Below are 24,590 nucleotides of genomic sequence, written 5' to 3' on the forward strand. Positions count from 1 at the left end.
AGTCATTGGATTTAGAGGTCAAGTATGACCTTAACCACATATGACCTTAATCAAGTATGACCTCATCCTCACTTGATTACATCTGTGATGACCCTATTTGCAAATAAGGTCATGTTCACGGGTACCAGATGTTAGTACTTCAATATATTTTGGGGAGACAGAATTCAAACCACATCTTTGGGTTGTCTTTTTATTGTTGAATTATACGAGTTATTCACGTATTTCAGACACTAGTACCTTATCAGATGTATAATTTGCAAATATTATTTCTCATTTTGTGGAATTACTTTTTACTTTGTTGGTGGTATGTTCTGAAGCACAAAAGTTTTTAATTTTGATGAAGTCTAATTTATTTTCTTGTCTTTTGTATGTGTTTTATGGCACTTGGCATTTGAAAACCATGCCTATTCCAAGGTCATGAAGATTTATTGTTATAAAGGTTTTACAGCTTTGGTTCTTACATTTAGATCTATGATCCATTTTGAGATAATTTTTGTAGATGTGTGAATTAAAGGTCAAACTCATTGTTTCGCATGTAGGTATCCTGGTTGTCATAGTACCACCTGTGAAAAGACTGTTGCTCCCCATTTCATTGTCTTGACACCTTTTTGAAAATCAGTTGAATCCATCAACATAAAATATTTTTCGTTTATATAAGTGTTCTTTAATTTCTTTCAACAGTGTTTTGTAATATTTAGAGTATAAGACACATCTTTTGTAACATTTCTTAAGTGTTTTATTCTTTGTGATGCTATTGTAAATGGAATTGTATACTTAATGTCATTTTTGGATTGTTTGTTGCAAATGCACAGAAATAATTTTTGCATGTTGATCTTACTCCAACCTATCTAAAATTAAGTATTACTTTTAATAGTGATATTATGGCTTCTATAGGATTTTCTATGCATAGTATAATGTCATCTATGAATAGAGATAATTTTAGTTCTTTCCAAACTGATTTAGTTCTTTCCAAACTGAATGTCTTCTATTTCTTTCTCTTTTCTATGTTTTTTGTTTTATATTTTTTCCCTTTTTGGTTCTAGAGAGAGAGGAAGAGAGAAGGAGAGAGAGAGAGAAACATCGATGAGAGAGAACATTGACTTGCCGCCTCCTGTATGCCCCCTACTTGCGATTTGGCCCACAATCTGGGCATGTGTCATGACCGGAAATCGAACCTACGACCTCCTGGTGCGTGGGTCGATGCTCAGCCACTAAGCCACACCAGCCTGGCTATTTCTTTCTCTTTTCTAATTGCCCTGGCTAGAACCTCTGATACAATGTTGACTAGAAGTGATCAGAACAGAGTTTCTTGTCTTATTCCTGGTTTTAGGGGGATAAATTTTAGTCTTTCACTATTAACTATTAGTGATGGGCTTTTATTATAAATGTTTTTTATGCAGTTGTGCAAGTTCTTTTACAGTTTTGGTTTGTGGAGTGTTTTTCTTATGCGAGGGTATAAATTTTTACAAATGATTTTTCTGCATATATTGCAATTGTTATCAGGATTTTAGCCTTAATTTTATTAAAATGGTGAATTACGTATTAATATGGTGATTTATTTTATTTTTTTTATTGCTGGGACAGATCTCACTTGGTCATGGTGTATAATCCTTTTTCTATTTTGCTAAATTTGTTTTGCTAGTATTTTGTTGAAAAATTTTACATCTATTTCATAGGGGATATTATACTGTCATTTTGTTTTGTTTGTAATACCTTTGTCTGCTTTTGGTAGCAGTGTAATACTGGCCTTTATAGATTGAGTTGGGAAGTGTTTTCTCCCCTTCTATTTTTGGGAAGAATTGATGCTAACTCTTCTCTAAAGATTGGGTAGAATTCACTAATGAAGCCATCCAGGACTGGCTTACTTGTGCAAAGTTTTCTGATTATTAATTCACTCTCTTATGTATTCTGATTTTCTTCTACTTCTTGAGTTCGTTTCATTGCTTTGTTTCTTTCTAGGAATTTATTCATTCTAGGTTGTCTAATTTGTTTACATACAATTTGTTCAGAGTCCTGGCTTATAATCTCCCTTTCTTTTCTCTGTAAAATAGTAATGGATTTACTCCAGACATGAGCCTTCCATATCCCAGCCTTGTGCAGCTCATAGCTTATAGGAGAATTAACAGGTTCACTGCCTCCTGCGCCCACCTTCAGAGCAGCCCCACTGGCTGGGAACTCCCTTCTCCCTCTGTCTCAGCTCCCAGCAGTGCAGCCCTATTTAACACATAACCTGTGGCTCCACTCTACTATTTTCTAAATAACATCCTCTGTAGCAGCCTCCTGCCCTGCTGAGCTGCTTGCCCGGGCAGTCCAAGTTAGCTCCCTAGGTAGCAATGATTGTTTTGTTTGTATTCTGGTAATAAAGTTCCACAGGTTTGCAGCCATCCATCCTTGCTGAGATTTCTCTCCTAACTTCTGTTTTTATAGTGTGTGCTTTTGCAGAAAATGAGGTTTTATGGGGTTACATATATTGCATTGTAGTAGAAACACCTCTTCTATGTCACTACAAGTCTTTTTTATTTCTGTCTTCACTTACTAAAATACTAATGTACAGAAATAATCCAGTGTAGTTTTAGTTTTCGTTTTTGTGTACTATGATGGACACTTCAAGAAGATAAAGCCATAAATCTGAAATCAAAACAGAAACAAATCTTGTATATCTTGCCCTGAGTATTTGTACATTAAAGGCCCTTGTATTTGTGGGAGGTGCATTTGCATGTGAAGAAACATACTGAGGGGGATTAATTACAATACAAAAGGGTTTAAAACTTCTGAAATAAAGGAACTAGGAAAGTTAATTAAAATCTCTTTCAAACCCTGGCCGGTTTGGCTCAGGCGTTAGAGCATCGGCCTGCGGTCCTGAGAGACCCAGGTTCGGTTCCGCTAAGGGCACGTACCTCGGTTGCAGTTTGTCCCCAGTTGTGCGGGTGGCAGCCAATCGATGTGTTCCTTTCACATCGATGTTTCTCTCTCTCTCTGTTCCTTTCTCTCCCTCCCACTCTACCTGAACAAAAAATGAAAAAATGTCCTCGGGTGAGGATAAAAAAAAAAAAAAAAAGTCTTTCAAAGCAACAAGTTCTATATCTTAAACTTAACGGCATTTTATATGTTATATTTCAATAATAAATAAATAAAAACGTGTCTTTAAAATGTAATTCAAACCTCTTATTTGTCATTGCTGAACATATTTAAAATTCCCTCTATTTAACTGATAATCTGTTATTTTAATCTTGGTCCCAAAGTGATTTCCAACCTTGTTTTCAGAGCCACTTAAAGTAGAAGAAAAATCATAAGCTTTTATGGAGACTTTTCCACCGAGCAATTCATTTTATTTTGGGGTATCGGGTATTATAGCATATAAGTCAGTGTTCTTTTTCATATCATTTCCAAAAGTGTTGAATTTTCCATCTCTTCTGCATTGGAAAATGAAAGAGAAAAGCTATTCATTCTTTAAGTTAAGTACATTGCAGACACTACTTGATAGAAAGCCTCCTGGCCTCCTCCCCTATCAGCTGCCTGTGCACACACAGATGCGTCAGTGGTGTATGTGGGTGTTTATTTCAGTGCTCCAGTCCGTAAACTGTGTACGAGTATTAATACCAACTTCTCTGCGATTTTCTTATTAATGAGCATAAATAGTCAGATTGCCCTTGTATATAAGGAAATGCTGAATAGTCACAATACTGCATTAGTTTCAGCACAAGATTTATAATGTTGTCTAACTGTATATAGAGAGAGCATAATATATTAAACAGAGCATCAGCAGCAAGTTAATAAAGAGAATAATTCCTGAACCCTGATTTCTTGTGTTTTAGTTTGTCTATTCTTTGGGAGTTTTTAAATATAAGTATAATGTTGATAATGATCAGAAGGTTGAGGACTCTAGAGATATTTATAGCAAAAAAAAAAAAAAAAAGACAAGACTTGGAAGACACAAGATCATTGTTTTCCATATTTTATAAACAGCTGTGTGGAGGAGGCGACAGGCATAATGTTCCTGATGTTTGAGCAAAATACAAGCTTGTCAAGGCCAGGATCTCAGTCTTCTTTTGTATTTAATCACCTTAAACTGAACAAAACATGTATTCGATGCTCAGTGTAGAAGACATTTGATAAATATTGTTGTAAGGTGAACTACTCATTGATTAATTCCTTAGCAGGAATTCAGGTTTAAAGGTAAAGGTATTTTTTTATATAAAAAGATATTTCTTGCAATTAAAATCAGAGAACAGAATGAGCTGCCATCAGAAGTAGCAATCTCCTCATCACTCCGAGTGTTAAAACTAACGTTGGCTTAATCTCGTGGATGTATTATTCATGACTATGATATTCTCTCCAGGGCCAAAGAGTTCTCTTACAAAACTGCAGGGATTGTTTTCCCCAGTGATTTTATAGTTCTACAACAAAAAATATTTCAGGCTAGAATTTAGGAGCTTGGGAGAATTCCAGGAATAGTGATATAGTTTCAGCTACCCCTGGAAACGCTTCCAGCAGATAGAGATGAGAAGAACATACAAGGAGCCGAGAAACAAGTTAAACTGGGATTTTTGAGACATTGCATTTAAATGCTCAGATCTGACTCAATTACTGCATGATGTGAAATCGGTAGTTTGTGGTTGGTATTTTTATGTGTGTATAGTACAAAGATGGTGCAAAGAGTTGCTGATGAGTCATTAAAATTTTATCCGTTCAGCTGACTGGTGTGGCTCAGTGGATTGAGAGTCCTCCCGTGGACTGAGAGGTCCTGGTTCAATTCCCATTCAGGGCACATGGCCAGATGCAGGCTCTATTCCCAGTAGTGGGTGTGCAGGAGGCAGCTGATAGATGTTTCTCTCTCACATCAACATTTCTATCTGTCTCCCTTCCTCTCTCTCTAAGAAGTAAATAAAAAACATATTTTTTAAAAAACTGTCCTTTCTATGTCAAATACAGTGACTCACTGTCTTACCTCTTCCTTCAGATCTCTTCTCGAATGTCTTTACATCATGGAGGCCTTAGCTGACCATTGTACTTAAAACTGCAGTGCCCTCCCTACTCCCTGGCGAAAACCTATCTCCCTTAACTCCTGAGTGTTCTGTTTGGTGCTTGTCCAGTATTAGTGTACCATGTTTGACTCACCTATTTTATTTCTTGTCAGTTTCCCTCTGGTAGAGTATGAGCTTCATGAGGACAAGAATTTTCATGTTTTGTCCACTGCTATGCTCCTAATTCTCACAATGCTTGCCATAGACACTCAATGAAGTATGCTGAATTGAACTAATAGGGAAAACACAGTGTCCTTGCCATTTATTGTTCATTCTCTATCTGACACACTCTGTCTCTCCTATCAACTGTGAATCTCTTACAAATAATTCACAAAAATGGAAGGAAATGGGTATGCATCTGCACGTCCTTCCTATCGCCTAGTGACATCAAAGCTGTGGTAATGACTTGGTGCAATGCGTCATTCACATGTTTGTGGTGATGCTGATGTAAACAAACCTACTCACTGCCAGTTATACAAAAGAATTACATATACAGTGATACCTCGGTTCTCGAACATAATTCGTTCCAGGAGGACGGTCGAGAACCAAATTGTTCGAGAACCGAAGCAATGAAACCCAATAGGAAATAATGGAAACTGGATTAATTCGTTCCAAGCCCCAGAAAATGCCTATTTACTGGCCTAATTTGTATATAATATGTAGAAAAACATAAGTCTCAACAAGAAATAAAAGTGTACAGTATGTCTAAGGGTTAAATTCAGTGTAAAGCGTGACTCTCTCCACAAAGCGTGACTCTCTCTCTGCACGCACACTGATGACGCAAGCAAGGCGCGCTGGGCCGAATGAACGCCATTCGGCTCAACTCGGCTCATCTCGGAAGTTCGAGTTCCAAATATTTGTTCGGATTCCGAGACAAAAGTTTCTCGAATCTCCTGGTCGAATACCGATTTGGTCGAAATCCGAGGCGTTCGAGAACCGAGGTATCACTGTACAATTATGTACACTACATATACTTGATAATGATAAGAAAGGACAGTGTTACTGGTTTGTGTATTAACATACTATATTTTTATTGTTATTTTAGAGTGTACTCTTTCTACTTATAAAAAAAAAAGTTTGCTGTAAAACAGCTGCTTTATACATTTTGCTTCTCTTATCTCTTGATTGTATTCTTTTCTCTTGTGCTTGATTTTTTATTTTTTAATCCTCACCCGAGGACACTTTTCCATATTTTGTTCAGATAGATTGGGTGGGAGGGAGGGGGAGAGAGAGAGAGAGAGAAACATCGACGTGAAAGGGACACATTGAGTGGTTGCCACCCGCACAACCCAACCAGGACGGGGACAAACTGCAACCAAGGTACGTGCCTCTAGTGGGAACCAAACCTGGGTCTCTCTGGACCACAATCTGACGCTCTAATGCTGAGTCAAACCAGCCAGGGCTCTTGTGCTTGATTTTATCGCAGGATGTTTTGTACAGTAACATGCTGCACAGGTTTGCAGCCTAGGGCAATAGGCTAGACTGTGTCGCCTCAGTGTTCTAGGCTGTACCATCTAGTTTATGTAAGTCCACTCAGATGTTCCCACAATGACAAAATTCCTAATGACACATTCCTCAGAATGTAGCCCCGTCATTAAGCAGTGCAGGACTGTTCCAATACTACTTATACTACTTCTCCTTAGTCTTCTTGAGGAAAATAAAGGCGCGGAGGTGAAGAATGAGATGCTCAAATACTAAATACTGCTAAGTGCCAGGCACGTGCAAAGCACTTGGTATGCATCATGTCATTCATTCGGCCCTAAAATCCCATGAGGTAGTTGTTACAATCTCTGCCTTTTGAGATAAAATCAAGTCTCAGAAAGCTTAAGAGACATGTTCATAGCCACATAGAAGTGAAAGAACCAGGACCCGAGTCCCGGTCTGTCTGACTGACGAGGACAGCTTCTTCCTGGATGGTGTTTGAGTCGCTCTCTGCTCAGTAATTCTCTTTCGTGCTCTCACATTGCACAGATTTTAAAACGTTTTGAGATATAGATAATACTCACTTGTAACACCTCTATTTTTATGAATAATGTACATGTAAACAGCAATTGTTTTAGTCAGATCAGTATCTCGGAGAGTTTATTGAGGGAAGGAGAAAGGGACCTCTTTGGATCATGATGGAGAGGGATTTGATATATATTTTTTTATCCTCACCCGAGGACATTTGTGCATTTATCTTCAGATAGAGCAGGAGGGAGAGAGGGAGGAAGAGAGAAAGAGAAACATCGATGTGAGAGAGACACATCGACTGGTTACCACCCACATGACCCCAACCGGTGCCAGGGACAAACTGCAAATGAGATACGTGCCCTTAGCGGGAACCGAACCTGGGACTCTCTGGTTTGTGGGCCGATGCGCTAACTGCTGAGCCAAACTGGCCAGGGCAGGGATTTGATTTTTGAAAATTTTTTGTATTCACATGGTACAAGATTCAAAAATTGCAAAAAACAGTAAATCATCCTCTGTCCCCGTTCCTGCCCAAAGCCACCCCTTTCAAGGCAAGAATGACTCTGATGCCTTCTCCCTGGGAAAGCCGGGCCATGCTTTAAAAAATCAAGTAATTAAATGTTAACCAACCTCCTGTGTTCATTGCCATGCACCTGGCTCTTTTCACTTGATAAATAAGTCTCAGGAATGGTAATAGGAGATGTTGGACCAGTGTGGGGATAAAGAAGGTTCTGGACACTTGGGTAGCTAAAGAAGCGATTGACGCGGCAAGGCCCTGGGGAAAGGTTTCTCGAGCAGCAGTGAGGCCAACACTTGAGGACCAAGGGGTGTAGGCAGTAAGGAAAACCGGAGAGAGAAGAAACATGTTAATAGCCTAGTGCTTACATTCCAGCATTTTCTATAACTGATCTCTTTAATGCCCCGGGTTATTAGTAAGTTCCCTGAAGACACGGGACATGCCTCCTTCCTTCATCACTGTGCCCTCAGAGCCCCGCACACTGCTCGGTACCCGCTAGCCTAATGCTGCTCAGTCTTCCTCCCTTGGTGCGGACCGTGCGCATCAGCTGCCCCTCCCCCTCCCTCCTCGTTAATGTCGCGGAAACTAACACGGTTTCTTCTTCGCGCAGCGAGCGTCCACTGTCCTCCTCTCTAACCCAGGTGGTTTTCGTCCCCCATCCTTGCTGTGGCTTGGGATATAGTCTCTCTCTTCCTCCCAGTCTCCCAAGAAGGAGCAAAAAATAAGCTCTTTGCCCTGTAGGGGTTTTATTGCTAATCGTTAAAAAAGAACAGTTGGAATATCAAACAAGGAGAAATTGCAACAATTACAAAAGAATTAAGTGGAGTGCAACACAAGTCTGACCTCACCAGCCTCTCAGCCCAGCCCCGCCCGGTTTCCTCCAGCTCGTGGGCGCTGCCATTAAGCCCAGCTGCGGAGGGGAGGACAGAGCTGGCGGGCCCAGGGAGAAGCCAGCTGCCAGCTCCGGACTCCTGCTTTCTTTTATTTCTCTATTTTTTGGTTCATTTGGCTTCTCACTCTTATCTAATTAAAGTACGTTGGATTAGGCTATTTCAGGTATTTCTATCACTTATTTTCCTACTCCCGTCTGAGGCTGTCAAGGCAAATAATCAGATGTTTTGAACCGTGCTTCTGTTCTCTTCTAAACAAAGCCTTCTCGATGGCAGGGTGGGGAAGACCACTAACGGGTACCCAGTGATCTTGTGTCTGATATATAAGTAGCTGAGTATTTGGCTGCCCTAATAAATATATGACAAATGTCCTTTTTAGGACTGTTTTAACACAGATGCTTATTTTCTCTCATCTTTTTCTCCAAGTAGCTGATGATGTCCCCAATGTCCATACTTATACATTCATATAGACAAATGAGTGCCTGTAACTCTCGCATCTCATGTTAGTGTTGCCTGTGACAACCAGGCGATCTTTATGGAGCTGTTACTGTACAATTTTCTAATCTCGCTTTACAGTGATGAGTATTGCACACTAATCTGCATAATGCCCTCTTGATTATATTTGCTGGATATGAGTTTCAGTTTACTGCCATTTAGGTTAAACATTTTATAGTTTTCATTTCATTAGGAGGCTTTTAAAATTGTTTTTATGTGAGAATCTGATATCTCAATGGGAGGGATATCATCACTAATTCCTCCTAAAAATAATCTGATAGGCAGTAGACATGATGTGAATTTCTCATTATCAAGATTTAAAGAAGAGATACATAGAGAATATTTTATGTGATCACGCAATGGCTCTTCTGTAGCCCAGGTAATTCTGCCTTTGTCTTTGGGTTGAGTAGTTCTGCACTGAATTGTAAACTTTGAAAAATAAATCTTCACACTCCAGCTCTTCAACTTACTGGTTCTGGGTTCTTTCTTGGCTAAGTACCCTAATGTCTCTCTTTTTTCCTTAATTTGCAAAATAAAGATATAATGATGCCTGTCTCGTAAGGTTGATATGTGGATTAAATGGAGTAATGCCTCTTATAGGCTTACAAGCATAGATTCAGAAGCGAAACTGTGCAGCTTGGGAAAGAGACCAAATATATCTATGCCTTTGTTTTCTCATCTGTAAAATAGGAATAATTATAGTTCCTAATCAAAGGTCGTTTTAAGGACCAAAATATCTTAATACTGGAAAACACTTTGGTCCCTGGCATTTAATAAGCCTTAGGTTAAAATTAGCTATCATATGGTATGTGCAAGCATTGCATACATCCTGATCATTGTCTCACCAACTCTCTGGGATCTGTGCAGCAGTTTATGTGTTTATCTAATGCAGTTGTTTTCTATAGATTTGGTCAGAGTTTATAATGCAGTGCAAGTGGATACATAGTAGGTATAAAGTGCTTAATTTTGATGTTTTCTACAATTTTCTTTATGTTTTACTATAACACACACACATACACCTTATCCTTCTTCTTGGTACTTTTTTTGAAGGCAGAGGGCTACCTTCATCTTTGGATAGTTTTTAGTGCTTAGAAGAGTGCCTTGTTAGTAATAAGTATTTGCGCTTAATAAATATTTCCTGACTGTTAAGTTGGTTACCATTTTGGGGAGGAGCCCTAAGAGCAAGTGAACAGGCTCAGATCATTATAGAACCCTAAGAGCAAGTGAACAGGGTCAACATCAATCTTAAAAATAAATTTATAAATAGGAATTTGTGGAGTTTGGTGCAAATTCATATTTTGAAATCCAAAGGTGCTATGATATAAAGGAAAGTGTGTGGGATTTGTCTTCAGCCCTGGAGTCCTATAGTCTGGGACGTGATCTCAGGCAAGTAACTCATGATAGCTCTTTCTCCATCTGTAATATGAAGACCACATATGCCCTCTTCCTATTTCACAGTGACCCTTAAAATTGTTCACAGAGATAATATATAGGAAAGTGCTTTATAAGCTATAAAATTAATGTATGAATATTAGGATTGTTGATATTCTGAGGCAAGCCGATGATTCTGAAAAAGAGACTAAATATTTTTCTTGCTAGTTTTTTAACTGAGCTGGTTTTAATATTGTCTATTAAATTCATTCTGAAAAATTCAGGGTAGGATCCATCAGTCCTTTAGAACAAAGGGTCTATCAGGTGAGTGAATACATAATTCCAAGATCTTACCCTTAGAATAAGAGGGGTGGGTGTCATCAGTGGAGTTGAAGTCTGGAGTAGAGAGAGAAGGAGAAAGACCAGCCTTATTCACATAGTTGCTCTAGTTCTGTTTCAGCCCTCAGAATGGAGGCTGGTGTGCCCCTCCCTCGCCTCTCTGTCTCTATATTCCTTTTCATTCATCTCTCAAACAATAGCTTCAACTGAAGCCTAAGTCGTAAGCCTTAGTGTAAGGCTAAGGAGAAGGGGGAGCATTCCTCCTCCAGCCTTGGTAGCAACCATGAAGTATGTTCCTCTAAGTTCTGATCACAAGGGAATTAGAAACTCTATGTTTTTTGTTTTTAAATCAATATATGCCAGGGGCTCCAAAAAGAAGGATCTGACCACAGGGGCCTCAGTTCGTTTCTGTAAGCTGATAAAACCCTCCTGTGGAACATTTCAGGATGGAAGGAGTCAGAGGAGTCACTGCATTGAAACCCTAATTTTAGACCTCAGAGTCATCCTGCTGCATTTCATTTGTATGCCTGAAAACAAGATGTTTATTGGAACTCAGTGAGTGCTCCGTAGGCTCTGATCCCAGAGACATTCCTCCATAACTCATCAGAGACCCAGGTCATTCCTGAGACAGTAAGTTACTGCTCAGTCACTGAAAATACTTGGGGTGGACAGTGGGAGGAGAGGGTCCTATGATGAGAAAATGATGATGTGTTCTCTTCTTAATAGGAAAACGAGGCCGCCCTGACTCATTCTCAGGGTGAAGGGCTTTTCTCATTGAACTGTTCTGATCATGGTCTCTCCCCGAGCCATTTGCCCTCTTTGCCTGGTTCCTTTCAAGCCCAGTGGTCAGGGAGCATAAGCCGGCTGGCTGAGATATGGAGGATGGTCCAGAGGTTCAGGAACAGTTTGCCACTGTGAGCCAGAGCCAGGCTGGCCGCTTCATGGTGGGACCCTTGGCATATGTGAGTCGTTAGTTGACACTGAAGCTCTTGGGGGCCGAGAGAAAGCACTTAGATCTCTGCTGAGCTCCGTACTCTGAACTCGCTCCCTTGTTCTGGCGGCCAGTGCAGAAGGGCGAATTCCCCAAAGCCTTGGAAATGTGTGTGTATGGGATATAGGAAGCTTCTTCAAGCTGGAAAAGAGATTCAGTTAAACTTCCACTAAAAAAAGAAAAAAGTTGTGTTAATCCACAATTCATTCTAAGAAAGCACAGACTATGAGCAGCCGGTCTGAGGGCGCGCGCCCGCGGCCAGGATGTAAACGGAGCGTGGACAGAGCAGGTGACAGCTGACACCCTGCTTTGTCTTTTCCCACAGCTCTTTACCAGGAGATGAGCTTTATGGTTAACTTCTCTCTGTGTCTGTTTTCTTCTTGGGCAGAGTGGGTGATGACATTGACTCTCTTCACAGGAAAGCCTAGATGATGGTTACCTAAGTAATGAGGGCAAACCGGGAGGGTGATGGGCACGCTGATAGATGTCTCCCAGCGGGGGGACCCCTCCAGGCTCCTTTCATCTGGGTCTGCGGGCAGCCTGCAGCATCACTGTCTGCACTGTCTCCTCGGGCCTTCCCCCAGCCCTTGCCCTGCGGAGCTTTGCACTGTCTGTTGAAAGGGTCCCTGGTTCCCCCACCCACAGCCAGAGCAGCCAGACTCCTTTTCCTCTCTATGTGAGAAACTGAGGCAGGAATGTGTCCATATTGTGGGTGATTCCTCCCTGTTCCCATCCTGAAGAAAGCAGCTTTTAAAAAATATTCCTTCCTGAAGATGCACTTTACGAACTTTCTGGAGAACAGTTGAGTAAAATTTGCGTTAGAAATTCGTAGAAATGCGCGTGACTTCACGGAGGAAGTCCACGTGGCTCATCACGGCTTGTCTCCTCGTTTACTGTTCTCCCGTGCACACTGGAGTGTGTTGCCTTCGAGAGGGAATTGAACCGCGTTTGGACTTGGAATGAAGCAGGTGTCGCCCCATCTGCCCAGCCAGGGGCTCCAAGTCTGACAGATCTGCGCTCTGGGCATAGGCCTCCACAAGTTGCTCCGGCTACGGGCATGTCCGAGAAGATCCATGTGTTCGCACCGAACCGTGGAAGTGTGGACGTGAACAGGTTCGAGTGATCACAGTCCACACTTTTTGTTTTCAGATGAGGGGTCTGAGACACTGAGAAGACCACCAAAGAAACTAGAACGTGGGTCTATAACTCCAGTATGAGCTTGTCTCTAGTTACAGAAGGTTAACGTTGTGGAACTTAGAGAAGTCATTGTAAGGTGAACCTTTAAAAAATAGAAGAGCCGATTGTGTTTGCACTATGTATCGTGCTCTTCCAGAATTCACTCTTAGAATACCTGCAGCTGATTCTGCATACTTTAGGGGCTGGGGCCGTCTACCTCAATTCATTCACATTTTATATCGAGGAAGTATATGTTCTAAAATAAAAGACAGGAACATGTTTTTATTGTCTACTCAGCTAAGTCTCAATATACTGTGGGTCCCTAAAATTGTCTTGATTAGGGCACTGTGGGCAGGTGGTAACTATATGCTAAGCTTTTTACATACTGTGTTACTGTTACGTGTCAACTTGACAAGGTCACAGGTTACCCAGACATTTGGACAAACATTATTCTGCGTGCGTCTGTGAGGGTGTTGCCGGATGAGATGAACATCTGAATTGTAGACTGACTGACCGAGTGAAGCGGATTGCCCTTCCTAATGGGGTTGAGCCTCATCCAATCACTCGAAGACCTAAACAGAACAAAACTGAGTAAGCGGGGCCTCCTGCCTGACTGTTTTAGCTGGGACATCCATCTTTTCTGGCCTTTGGACTCAAACTGAAACATGAGCTCTTCTTAGGTGTTGACCCCGCCGACTTCTGCACTGGAACTTACACCGTATGCCAATACGTAGACCGTCTTTCCCTGCCCGAGCTAAAAGCTTCAGTGACTCGCAAAGGGCAGGATGGTGCACATCCTGCACAGGTGGTCATGGCGAGACTGTTTCTGCTTTGGTGGGATGTTTTCCCGTGGTTTGATCTAAGACACCAAAGAGTGAAGTTTTGGTTCCTTTTCCAAAATAATTCTGTTACACAGACCATCTTAGATATGAAAACATGCTGCCTCTATTCCCTCAGCTGCACTGTGCTGAGGAGAGGGCTGAACTGGGAGTAGAAGCCCTGGTTTCTAATCTCTGCCACCAGTGGAATATGTGACCTTGGAATAGAAACTGCCAACCTTACATGCCTCCCTGCTGAAATGGAGAATCTGGAGATGACTGGTTGCTGCACTGTGTACTGCTAAACCCTGGGAGTTTCTTAGAAGTCCTCCAGGGGTCAGGTTGGGATTAGAGTCTCTGGACTCTTTAACCTGGATTCAGCTAAAGAACATTAACATGTACCTGTGTTCCATGTCGGGTTATACACAGTTTTGCTTGAGAGCAGGAATTTTGTTAACATGAAGTCACTCCAAGGTTCTGAAAAATGGCTTAAAGTGAAATCAGGGTTTAAATATCTATTTTTTAGATCAATAGTGCCTCATACGAGAAGAAAGAAACTACCACAAAAAGGAGCCAAATCAGACTCAGGTGCTTTCAGAACTAAGACACCTGCCAGGGTTGTCTCTGAACGTTGCTTTCCCTGTCAGAGGTGATGTGGGAGGGTATTTTTTCAGGAAGCTGCGTCTTGATTCCTGTTGCGTATTAAAATCTTTGACCCAACCCTTCTGCCTCACGAACTGGACAGACAACCCAAGTGAGTGACTATCCAAACCTTCTACAACCTTGTTCTGTGAAAGCATTATTTAGAATGGTAAGTAATGGCAAGAAACAGGAAAATACGCTAGGAAAACTCATTGCCCTAACAAGCAGGTGACAGATGGCTTGTTCCCATTTTACCCAGTTGAACCACTTGAGTTGGCTTTGAACTGAACAAATCGGTTTTATATTTTTCCTGGCATTTCAGCTCTAACCCTAATGCAGACAAGCAAAGGCCAAAGGACCAGTGGACTGAGTCAGCGATGCCAATACTTCAAGCGTCTTGAAACTAATTCAGGCACTTGAGTCCTCAAGACAATGATGACCAGGAACCTGTTAGAACCTATTAGAACTTTCACCAATAAGAAGAGACCACCTCACAGTCCCTCTGGGTCCAAATTGGGCTGAGCTCAAACCTCTTAAAACCTCTAGGTGTATAAATAATTCCCCTATTTTATCTCTTCCAAACCCTGTGAGAGCCTGGAAGGATAACCCTTGCAAAAGAGTCTTGGTGGGTTCCTGAAACAGATGAACTAAGGTCAGCCATATGTTCCAGCAAATTAGAGCATCTACTTGAAAAAAATTTTTTGGACCCTGGTAGTCTTGCTAAGTGGTTAGGGCATCAGCCCACAGACCAGAGAGACCCGGGTTCAGTTCCTGCTAAGGGCATGTGCCTCGGTTGCAGTTGCTCCCTGGCCCCAGTTGGGGTTGTGTGGGTGGCAACCAGTTGATGTGTCTCTCTCACATCAATGTTTCTCTCTCTCTCTTCCTCCCTTTTTCCCTCCCACTCTGAAGATGAATGCAAAAATGTCCTCCGGTGAGGATTTTTTTAAAAAGTTGGTTTTTTTTAAAAATAAAACTCTACTTTATTGAGTCTTTTTTTTTATCCTCACCCGAGGATATTTTTCCATTTTTTTGTACAGATAGAGTGGGAGGGAGAGAGAGAGAGAGAAACATCGACGTGAAGGGACACATCGAGTGGCTGCCACCCGCACGACCAACCAGGGCCGGGGACAAACTGCAACCGAAGTACGTGCCCTTAGCGGGAACCAAACCAGGGTCTCTCGGACTGCAGGCCGACGCTCTAACCGCTGAGCCAAACTGGCCAGGGCTATTGAGTCTATTTTTTATAGTGTGTTTCTATGGGGACTATGTTCTATAAAAGGCAATATATATATATATAAAGAAAGTTTTTGCAAAAGGTACAAATTACAATCAATTTATGTTTATTTTATTTGTTTTTAAATTTGACACTTTCTTTAATGATTCTTTTCTGGCTTCTTCCTTTGATCTGAATCACCATGTTTATTACATAAAGGGAGCATTTTGCCCGAGAGTCATTCTCTTGTAGACTTGCTGATAGTTCTAATCCCCAGCAAATAGGAAAACAATGAGTACAGACACTGAAAACCACATGAAACTTATCGAATAGCTGCAAATTCTCTAATCTTTACCCAAGTTTCCATGTTCAACCTCCTCTACACTTTTTTCTTTTAATTTTTTTGCATCCCCTCTTCCAAACTTTATCCTCACTCAGTTCAAATCCTTCATTGTAATCCATGGGTTTTGCAGCTGATCTTTTACAATTGCTTGCCCCCCTGAACATGATGGCTGGCCAAGTATAAGTTAACGGGAATTCTAGACGGCCCTTTGTACACAAACCTCAATACTTTGTTTCAGTCTCTGCAGGTTGCTATATATTCAGCCCTGGAGCAGGGAGACTACACTGTGACCTCTAATAGGGCAAGGATCACAGTGATGATACATATTCTAGACACTTTCATGAGTAAGTTGCTAAAATATCAGCAGAGTGTCATGGTGAGGGCTCTGAAGTCAGCCAGATTGGCTTTACATCATCGCTTGCCAACTATATACCCCTTTGGATAGTCATTTATCCACTGTAAGCCTCATATCCATTGTCTGGAAAGACAGGTATAATAATACCTGTCTTTGTGTTGTCATGAGTATTAAATGACCTTAGTGACATAAACTGTTAAGTGTGGTACCAGACCCTAAAAAGATTTCGATAATTGTCTTCTCCCTCCCTCTCTCGCTCCCTCCCTTTCTTCCCTCCCTCCCTTCTTCCTTCCTTTCTTCCTTCCTTCCCTCCTCCCTCCCTCCCCTCTTCCTTTCCTTTTTTCCTTCCACCATTTTATGAGGGTGAATCTGGGAGTATTAACAGAATGGATGTCTAAGCCAGTGGTTCTCAGGTGTACTCTCCTAACCACCAGCAGCAGCAGCATCACCTGGGATCCTGTGAGAAGCGCAGATCCTCGGGCCTTAGCCCAGACCTCGTAAACTAGAAACTCTGGTGCTGGGACCCAGCTATCTGTGTTTTAACAAGCCTGCTGGATGATTCTGAATCTGAATATTCTGGTGTGATATTTTAAGTCATGCAAGTGAATCTCTGCCTCTAGTTACAGTGAAAACAGAAAGGCCTTGGCTTATACTGTAGTTGGGCAGTATGACAGATGTAGAATCACTATTAAAATGACTAGAAAAGGAACATCTTGAGCACTTCAGTCTGTTAGGAGTGTGCCTTCTACTGAAGATGTGCATAGGATAGGAAAACAGTGCCAATAACAGCTGCTCTGTAATTATTTTGTCATTCTCAGGTAACTAAACAGCATGAGAGTGTTGACCAAACACGCTCTTGGGTAACTGGCATTGGAAGTGTTGAACTCTTCCCAATTCAACAAAAATCAGAATACAACTTGCAAATAGTGTGCGCAACAGGGAGCGACTAAATAGAGCAACCTTTCATTGTTTTCCTTCAGGGATGTAATTTTGGGCTTTCTGGAGACTCTTGTAGAATGGAATGTACATTCTATATTTATATTGTGGATAAGACCTGGGAGGAGACCTGTCTAGTGTCACAGCAACCATAACAATATAAACATACATTCAGGTACACAGAAGACTTCATGAAATTGTTTTCATGTTCAATGGTTATATAGAACATGTAAGATACACCGCTCACACGTCTCCCATCTGATGTATCTTTTAAACTGAATTTCCTTTCTTGATCTTTTAGAGAAGAACCTGTTAGAATATTATCAAGATTTGTTCTAGCCACATTTTTATTAAAATATTTTTTGGAGAAGTTCTGATGTCATTCTTAGGATTTTTTTGTCTTTGTCATTATAATAGTGTTTATCTTTCCCTATTATGATTAGGAAAGTATATTCACCACAATATTTTTTGTTAGTCATTGGTGTGTTTTTCTATTCACCTTTTCCACATCAACTCTATTGTATCTATCTTGAAAAGTGAAAATAGTAGCTTTAAGATAAATCTTAGTGATAATTTCATATTAACCAAAGACAATGGAAGAAATACAGGAAAATGAGAAATGCATCATTTTTGAAGGTTAAGATTCTCATACAAAATATTTTAAAGCATTTATAAACAATAGCAATGTTTGTTTATAATGCTCAACAATATTGCAATTACTGGATCCCAATGAAAAATGTATTCATTTACAAAGTACTTCAAACTTAATCAAATTCTTCCAAACTAGTGTTGTTCAATAAAAACATAATATGAGTCACATATATAATTTTGAAATTGTAATAGCCAAATTAAAGAAAGGTCAAGAGAAACAGGTGAAATTATTTTTAGTAATATATTCTACTTAATTCAGGATATTCAAAATATTGTCACTTCATCATGTAACCAATATAAGAAAACTGAGCAATATTTTACATTCTCTTTTTGCGTGGAGGTTTTGCAATCCAATATGTGTTTTATGCCTGCAGCACACCTCAGTGTGGACCAGCCCTGTTTCAAGTTCTCCACAGCCACCTGTGACGATGGGACAGGGCAGGGTTACACTTAGGGAAAGGATAAGTCTATAGAATATCTTCTTAAATAAAGTTCCCCCAATATAACAGATCATCAGATGAAAATATATACACCTACAAATAATTATCACTGAAGTAAAAGTGTGTAATTATCTCTAATTATTTGTCAGCAATTATATATGTTAAGAAACATAACTCTAAAACTGTTCTTAAAAGACAGCATTACAATTCAGTTGACAAGTGTAGATATTTGAAGATGAAGTGGTTTTATACCATCCATGTTTAAATTTTTTTTTTTTTTCGGTATGTGCTCCTAGTGGGAACTGAACCCGTGACTCTCTGGTCCACAGGCCAACACTCCAACCCCTGAGCCAAACCGGCCAGGGCTCCATGTTTAAATTTGATGAACTTTATCAAGCACCCTCTATCCTTGATTTTGAGATATGCCATTCACATTTCAACAGTTTTGAATACAGAACACATCTTGTCATTCATGTGTGCATCTGATATGTTTATACTTCTTTTCCCAAAACTTTGTTGTGTCCTTCTCAACACAGAAATAGTTGTCAGACATTGTGTGGTTATGTTTGGTGAGAATGTTTCAGGACTTGAAAGATGAATTTCTTAGAATTTTTATTAAGGATAAGAAATTAAAGGTGGGATTGTACAAATAACAAATAATGGAACTAAAGTGTTTGCCTTGGATAAGTAAAGGTGAGGGGGATAAAGCTTTCTGTTCCAGCCCTGCTTCAACCACAGGGATAAAAATCTATAAGATGTTATGATACTTGACCTTGTTAATATCTACATACTATTCTGCAGAAGCTGCTAGAATTGAGCTTCCTGTTTGCATGGTGGATGAACTAGTGATCTCTGAATGTTGACTATATTCTCTAAAGCAGACTCCAAAACAACAGCTAATACAATGTGTTTTTTATACTATTGCTTTCTTCCAAGAGGCATGAGTGGCGACTGACCTACATTCATACAAAAACAGAACTAGATCTCCAATCAACTTGTTTTATTAGACCAAATCTTTAAATACCCTTTATGAAAGAAAGATAAAGGAATGGGTGGGGGAGGGGAATGATTGGGACAGAGGACCAAGTTCACTACTCCTTCTAAATATAGTTGAATTACTTAAAACTATTTCTCTTTCATGGTAATAGTGAGACTCTTATTTTTACACAAGTCACATTTGTCTTTTGGACAATTCAAAACATTTTTTTTTTGTTTATCCTCACCCGAGGACATTTTTTGTTCAGATAGAGAGGGAGGGAGAGAGAGGAAGAGAGAGAGAGAGAAACATCGACGTGAAGGGACACATTGAGTGGCTGCCACCCACACGACAAACCAGGGCCGGGGACAAACTGCAACCGAGGTACGTGCCCTTAGCGGGAACCGAACCCGGGTCTCTCGGACCGCAGGCCGACGCTCTAACCGCTGAGCCAAACCGGCCAGGGCAATTCAAAACATTTTTAAACACCAATTCCAATAATATTGCACGCCAAGGTAAATAAGAGGTTAGAATAGCTACAACATAAAGCTTGGCTAAAATACCACAAGATAAGTATTCATTATTTTACATATATGTAAACAGGCACTGTGCATCTCTCCACACAGTCTCGGGAATCTGTGGAGTAAGCTCTCATCGTCCCTGCATGCCCGGTTGACATTCTGCCCTTTCACTGGTCCCAAGAAACAGGTGGAAACCTGGAAGCGCCAGAGATGGTCCACAAAGTCGAGGGCAGCAGGGAGCCCGGTGCCTGACCGCGATGACTTCTCACGGGAATTTGATCCTCACACGGGCCAGAGTCCAGAGCGCACGCCTGCCCTCGGCCCTGGTTCCTGTGCGGGAACAGGCTGCAGCAGAGCGGCAGCGTGCGCCCCCTCGCGCCCTGTGTTTAATGCGGGTTGCAGTCCACGTCCGCTGGGAAGAAAGGGCTTGTTTTTGGTTAGTGTGCTCTCGGTTCCACATTTTGTTTCAACGTTTCAAGAGAAGGAAAAACTTTCTTATTTGTGCTTCCTCTGTAAGATCCTGTGCACTTTCTACCGCCGCCTTTCCAGGGCGCTGACCCAGCGAGGCCGGGCCAGGTCGGGCACGTGCAGCCATAGCCTCGGTCAGGAGGCTCTGGGCCCTGCCCTCCCTTCTTCAGTTCCCGCCCCCCACGAAGTATGGGGTCACTGGCATGCAGGAAGCGGTGGGGTTTTAACCCACATCTTTTGAATAGATTCTGTGGAGTGCCACACTTTTCCCCAAACCAAACAAGACCAGTCTAAATCCTTTACCGAGACCCCAGAACTGAAAGAGGGAGAATTACTTGGTTTTGTTTTGTTTTGTTTTGTTTTGTTGAGGACTAAGATAGGGAAGGGACCAACTATGAGATGCTCAGTGGATCAGCAAGTGGAAAACCATGACCATACAACAATGGCCAAAATGCAGAAAAATAAAGCTTTGGCTTGTGGGAGGCAGAGCATGTGTAGGTTCTGGCGGAAGCTGGCCCCTGTCGCCTGGGGCTTCTGTCTTTGAAATGGAAGGTAATCGGGGCATCTAGAGCCCCCAGGCACCGCATGCCGAGTGAGGTCATGTTACTAAAACCCTGCGAGGGGAAAGCAGTGTGGAGCAGAGGGGCTATTACCGTTCCCAGATTATTTTATAAAAGTGAAACTTAAGTTCAGCGTGATGATTAACAAGCTATTAGAGCCACGGTATTGATTTCCCTATCTTTAGAGTAGCTAATGCAGTGCCCGCCCACAGGCCACAGACCCAGCTTCCCTTCTTCCTGTGGGCCCTTCTTCACTGTGGCACTTGCCTTGGGAAAATGCAAATCATTTAACATGTGCCGTGGGACACCTTCATCATGCAGGTGCTGGGGGAGAGGAGAAACGCCGGAATGGACTGTGTGTTTTATTAATGTTTGCTGATAACAAAGGTTAATACATAGAAAAATCAAAACGTTAAAAGTAGAAAGAAAAAAGTAAATTACTCCAAAGTCCTTTACTCTGAAGAAGCTGGTGTTCGCGTTCCATGTGCGTTATACGTTCACATACGTCTGTGATCATAGCGAGCATGTTTTATAACTTGTTCTTTGTTTCTTTCTTATTCTACTCCTCACACGTAACAATATCACTGACGGTTTCTCATGTCACTTAACATAGATTTTACTATTGCTTTTATCTGCAAACTATTTCATTGGATGACATACACTACTAGCTAAACCATTTAACCATTCTCCTGTTGATGGACAAAGAGGGTGTTTACAACATTTTTGCTCTCATAAACAATGCTCTGATGAATCTCATGTGTGCATCTGTGATCTTTTGACCAATTTTCTCTCTGTGATAAATCCGTGGCAGTAGAGTTGTTGAATCAAAAGATTTGGAGATTTTGTATCTTGAATTATATTGACCATCTACCCACTGGGAGGGTCATACCACATGATTTTCTGCCTACACTGCAACAGAGTGCCTGCTTCCCCCCAACCTTACCAACACTGGGTAATGTCAATGTTTTTGATCTTCAACCAACTGATAGGGGAATGAAATGTCTAATGATTTTTATATTACATTCTAGCCATGCCATATCAGACTATAACTGAATGCAGTTGTTATGTGTCAGGGGACCTGGTTTAACTCATAACACACTGTTTGAATCTGTTTAATAACCAACTATGATATAATGAGACTTTGCTGTAGTTTGGAAAAAGAAGCCAAACATTCACATGGTTTAAATTACTCTCTCATTTACACTCCCAATGTGCTAGATCATCTGGGAAGCCCCTTGGAGATGCCCCAGATGACCCAGTACAAGTTGTCAACTGCACTCTCCACGAAAGAGAGACCGTTCTGGCCTGAAAACCATGTTCAAGGAAAGCGTCTTGGAAGGAAGTACTGAGCTACAACTGAGATGGCTCCATCGGGTGGCTTGTGGCATTTAATTCACTAGGAGGTATTAGTCCCTTTGCATTCAGCAGTAATATTTTCACAGTTTTGACATGTTTTAAAGGTTAATGTCTCCAGGACAGGTCATTGAAGAGGCCTCACACTTCATCAGAAGCATTTTATCTTTATTGAACAGCCACACACAAGGCAATATATTTTTTCTTTTCACTGACAGGTTATGCCAAGATTTACAAGTCCTGATGTACATGAAAGCAAACATATGTTTGGGCAAAAATTCAAATAAGTCAAAGATATAGGGTCAGCTTTATCCTAATACAAAAGTCAGAACTTTCCCCTCTTCTGCCTGAACCAAAGGCCAACTCTTGAACACACACAAACACACGCACATGCAGCAGGGTTTTCATCTTTCTTTTTTAAATATTGTTTTTACAGCCCTGGCTGGTTTGGCTCAGTGGTTAGTGCATCGGCCTGTTGTCCCGACAGACCCAGGTTCAGTTCCCATTAAGGACACATACCTTGGTTGCCGTTTGTCCCCAGCCCTGGTTGGGTTGTGCGGGTGGCAGCCATTCAATGTGTCCCTTTCACATCGATCTCTCTCTCTCTCTCCCTCCCTCCCTTCCTCCCTCCTACTCTATCTGAACAAAAAAAAAAAAAAAAAAAAAAAAAGGAAAAATGTCCTCGGGTGAGGATTAAAAAAATATATGTATATATATTGTTTTTACATATTTGCTTTGGATTCAGTTTTCTGTGAAGACGTGATTGGTTTACTGTGAGTTACCTTCTGGCAAGTTGATCTGCTGCTCAAAGCTTTTTGACTGTTGTCGACTAATTAATTTTGAATCCTACGATAATGTATTTTCCTCAAGTTATTTTCAGCTAGTTTGCATTCTACATACATTACAGAGAGAAAAATGAGGAATGAGAAAGTTATCTTGAGCCAGCATTTTGAAACCTGTTATTTGGAATTCTAGAAGTTTATGTCTCCTGCCCCGTTGCTAAGCCCTGTTTCTGGATAACCATCGAGCAGCTACCCTGGTCTGTGGCCGACGTGGCTAATTGGGTCTGGGCAATGATCCATATGCCGTATTTTAGGTTTCTCAAACTTGTTTCTGTGACTACGAGTGAGCACTGTGTTCTCCACTCTATTCCTTCAGCTTCTGAGTCCTTTGTTTTTCCTGGATCTCCCTACTTGTGGCACCCACAAAGCATGGCACAAACTGGACAGTGAGGGACCAGTGTGAGTAGGCACACTGAAAAGCACCTGTCCGAGGTCCCCAGAGCTCAGGGGTCCCAGTCCAGCCAGGAGGGCTGGATCATTATCAGCAGTTAACAGGGGCCACACGCCTCCCCCAGACCCTTGGCTTCACGATGGCTTCCCAAAATATCTTCATCTCGAATGTTCATGATACATGCTCTTTTTAGCGTTTAATTAAATAAAAAGCACTGGTCATCAATTTTGTGGTGTAGAATAAGCAAAATCTGGTAAATCAAGAATATGTGGTAAATAAAAATCAAGATGAAACCTTATAATTTTGGTGCAGAGAGCATATTAGGGTGAGTCAGGAGACTTGGTTTAAGTCCCAGATTTACTTCTTACCAGTTGTAGAATCTTAGGTGATTCAATTCAAATACTTGAGCCTTAGTCTCCTCATCTGTGAGATGCAGTGAAGAGGAGGTCATATATAATGATCCTTGGCATTATATTTGGTACATTGTAGGTACTCATTTAAAAGTGGCTATTATTATGATTTAAGCCCTCGATGGCTTTATATTTCTATGATTTTCTATATATCAATAGCAAATCTCTAGCGCATCTTGGCCAGGCAGGTACCACTGAATTTTTAGCAAGTTAAATGGAATGATACAATCTGAGCTGCAGAGAAAGGAGTTAAAAAAAGCAGTTAAAAGCCGTTAAATGTATCTCTTTTTGGCAGTATTTAGATCAGTTGCCAGTATCCATAGAACAAGTGCTTTAGGGCAGGAAAAATTGGGATATCAGATTTCTTAATAGCTGTAGTAGAGTCCTTTTTAGAAAGTACTAATTATCTCTCCATATTGATTGTTTCCAGTTTTATTGAGATATAATTGACATACACACTGTAGAAGTTGAAGATATACAGCATCATAACTTGACATATATTTATTGCAAAATGACTAGCACAGTAAGTTTAGTTAACAGCCATCATCTTATATAAGAAAAAAAAAGAGAAGAGAAAAAGAAAAATAAATGTTTTTTTTTCCTTGTGATGAGAACTTTTAGGATTTATTCTCTTAGCAACACTTAGATACAGTGTATTGGATTTTTACATTTCGTAAATAAGTCTAGAGGTAAATGTGAAGGCCATGAGTGAGTATGATTTCACCAGGATGTGAATCAGATTTGCAAATTAGTGTGGCAAAGGGTGTCAGTTGGTTTGGTTTAAACCAGGAAACAACAAACTACAGCCCAAAATACAGTGTTACTGGCACACGTTTATTTACACTCACGTCTGCTTTCACTGCAGATTATTTAATTGCAAGAGACCCAGAGACCATACTGCCCTCAAAGCTGAAAATA

At 40.9% G+C, this 24,590-nt stretch overlaps 1 protein-coding gene across 2 annotated transcripts in view; it reads left to right on the forward strand.

Annotated features, from left to right (window-relative positions):
* Window positions 1–24,590, forward strand: part of NRG1 (neuregulin 1) — a 1,034,638-nt gene that overhangs the window by 695,626 nt on the left and 314,422 nt on the right. The gene's annotated exons all lie outside the window — the stretch shown is intronic.

The sequence above is a fragment of the Molossus molossus genome, unplaced genomic scaffold, assembly GCF_014108415.1.
Source record: "Molossus molossus isolate mMolMol1 unplaced genomic scaffold, mMolMol1.p scaffold_m16_p_9, whole genome shotgun sequence".
NCBI classification, from domain to species: domain Eukaryota; kingdom Metazoa; phylum Chordata; class Mammalia; order Chiroptera; family Molossidae; genus Molossus; species Molossus molossus.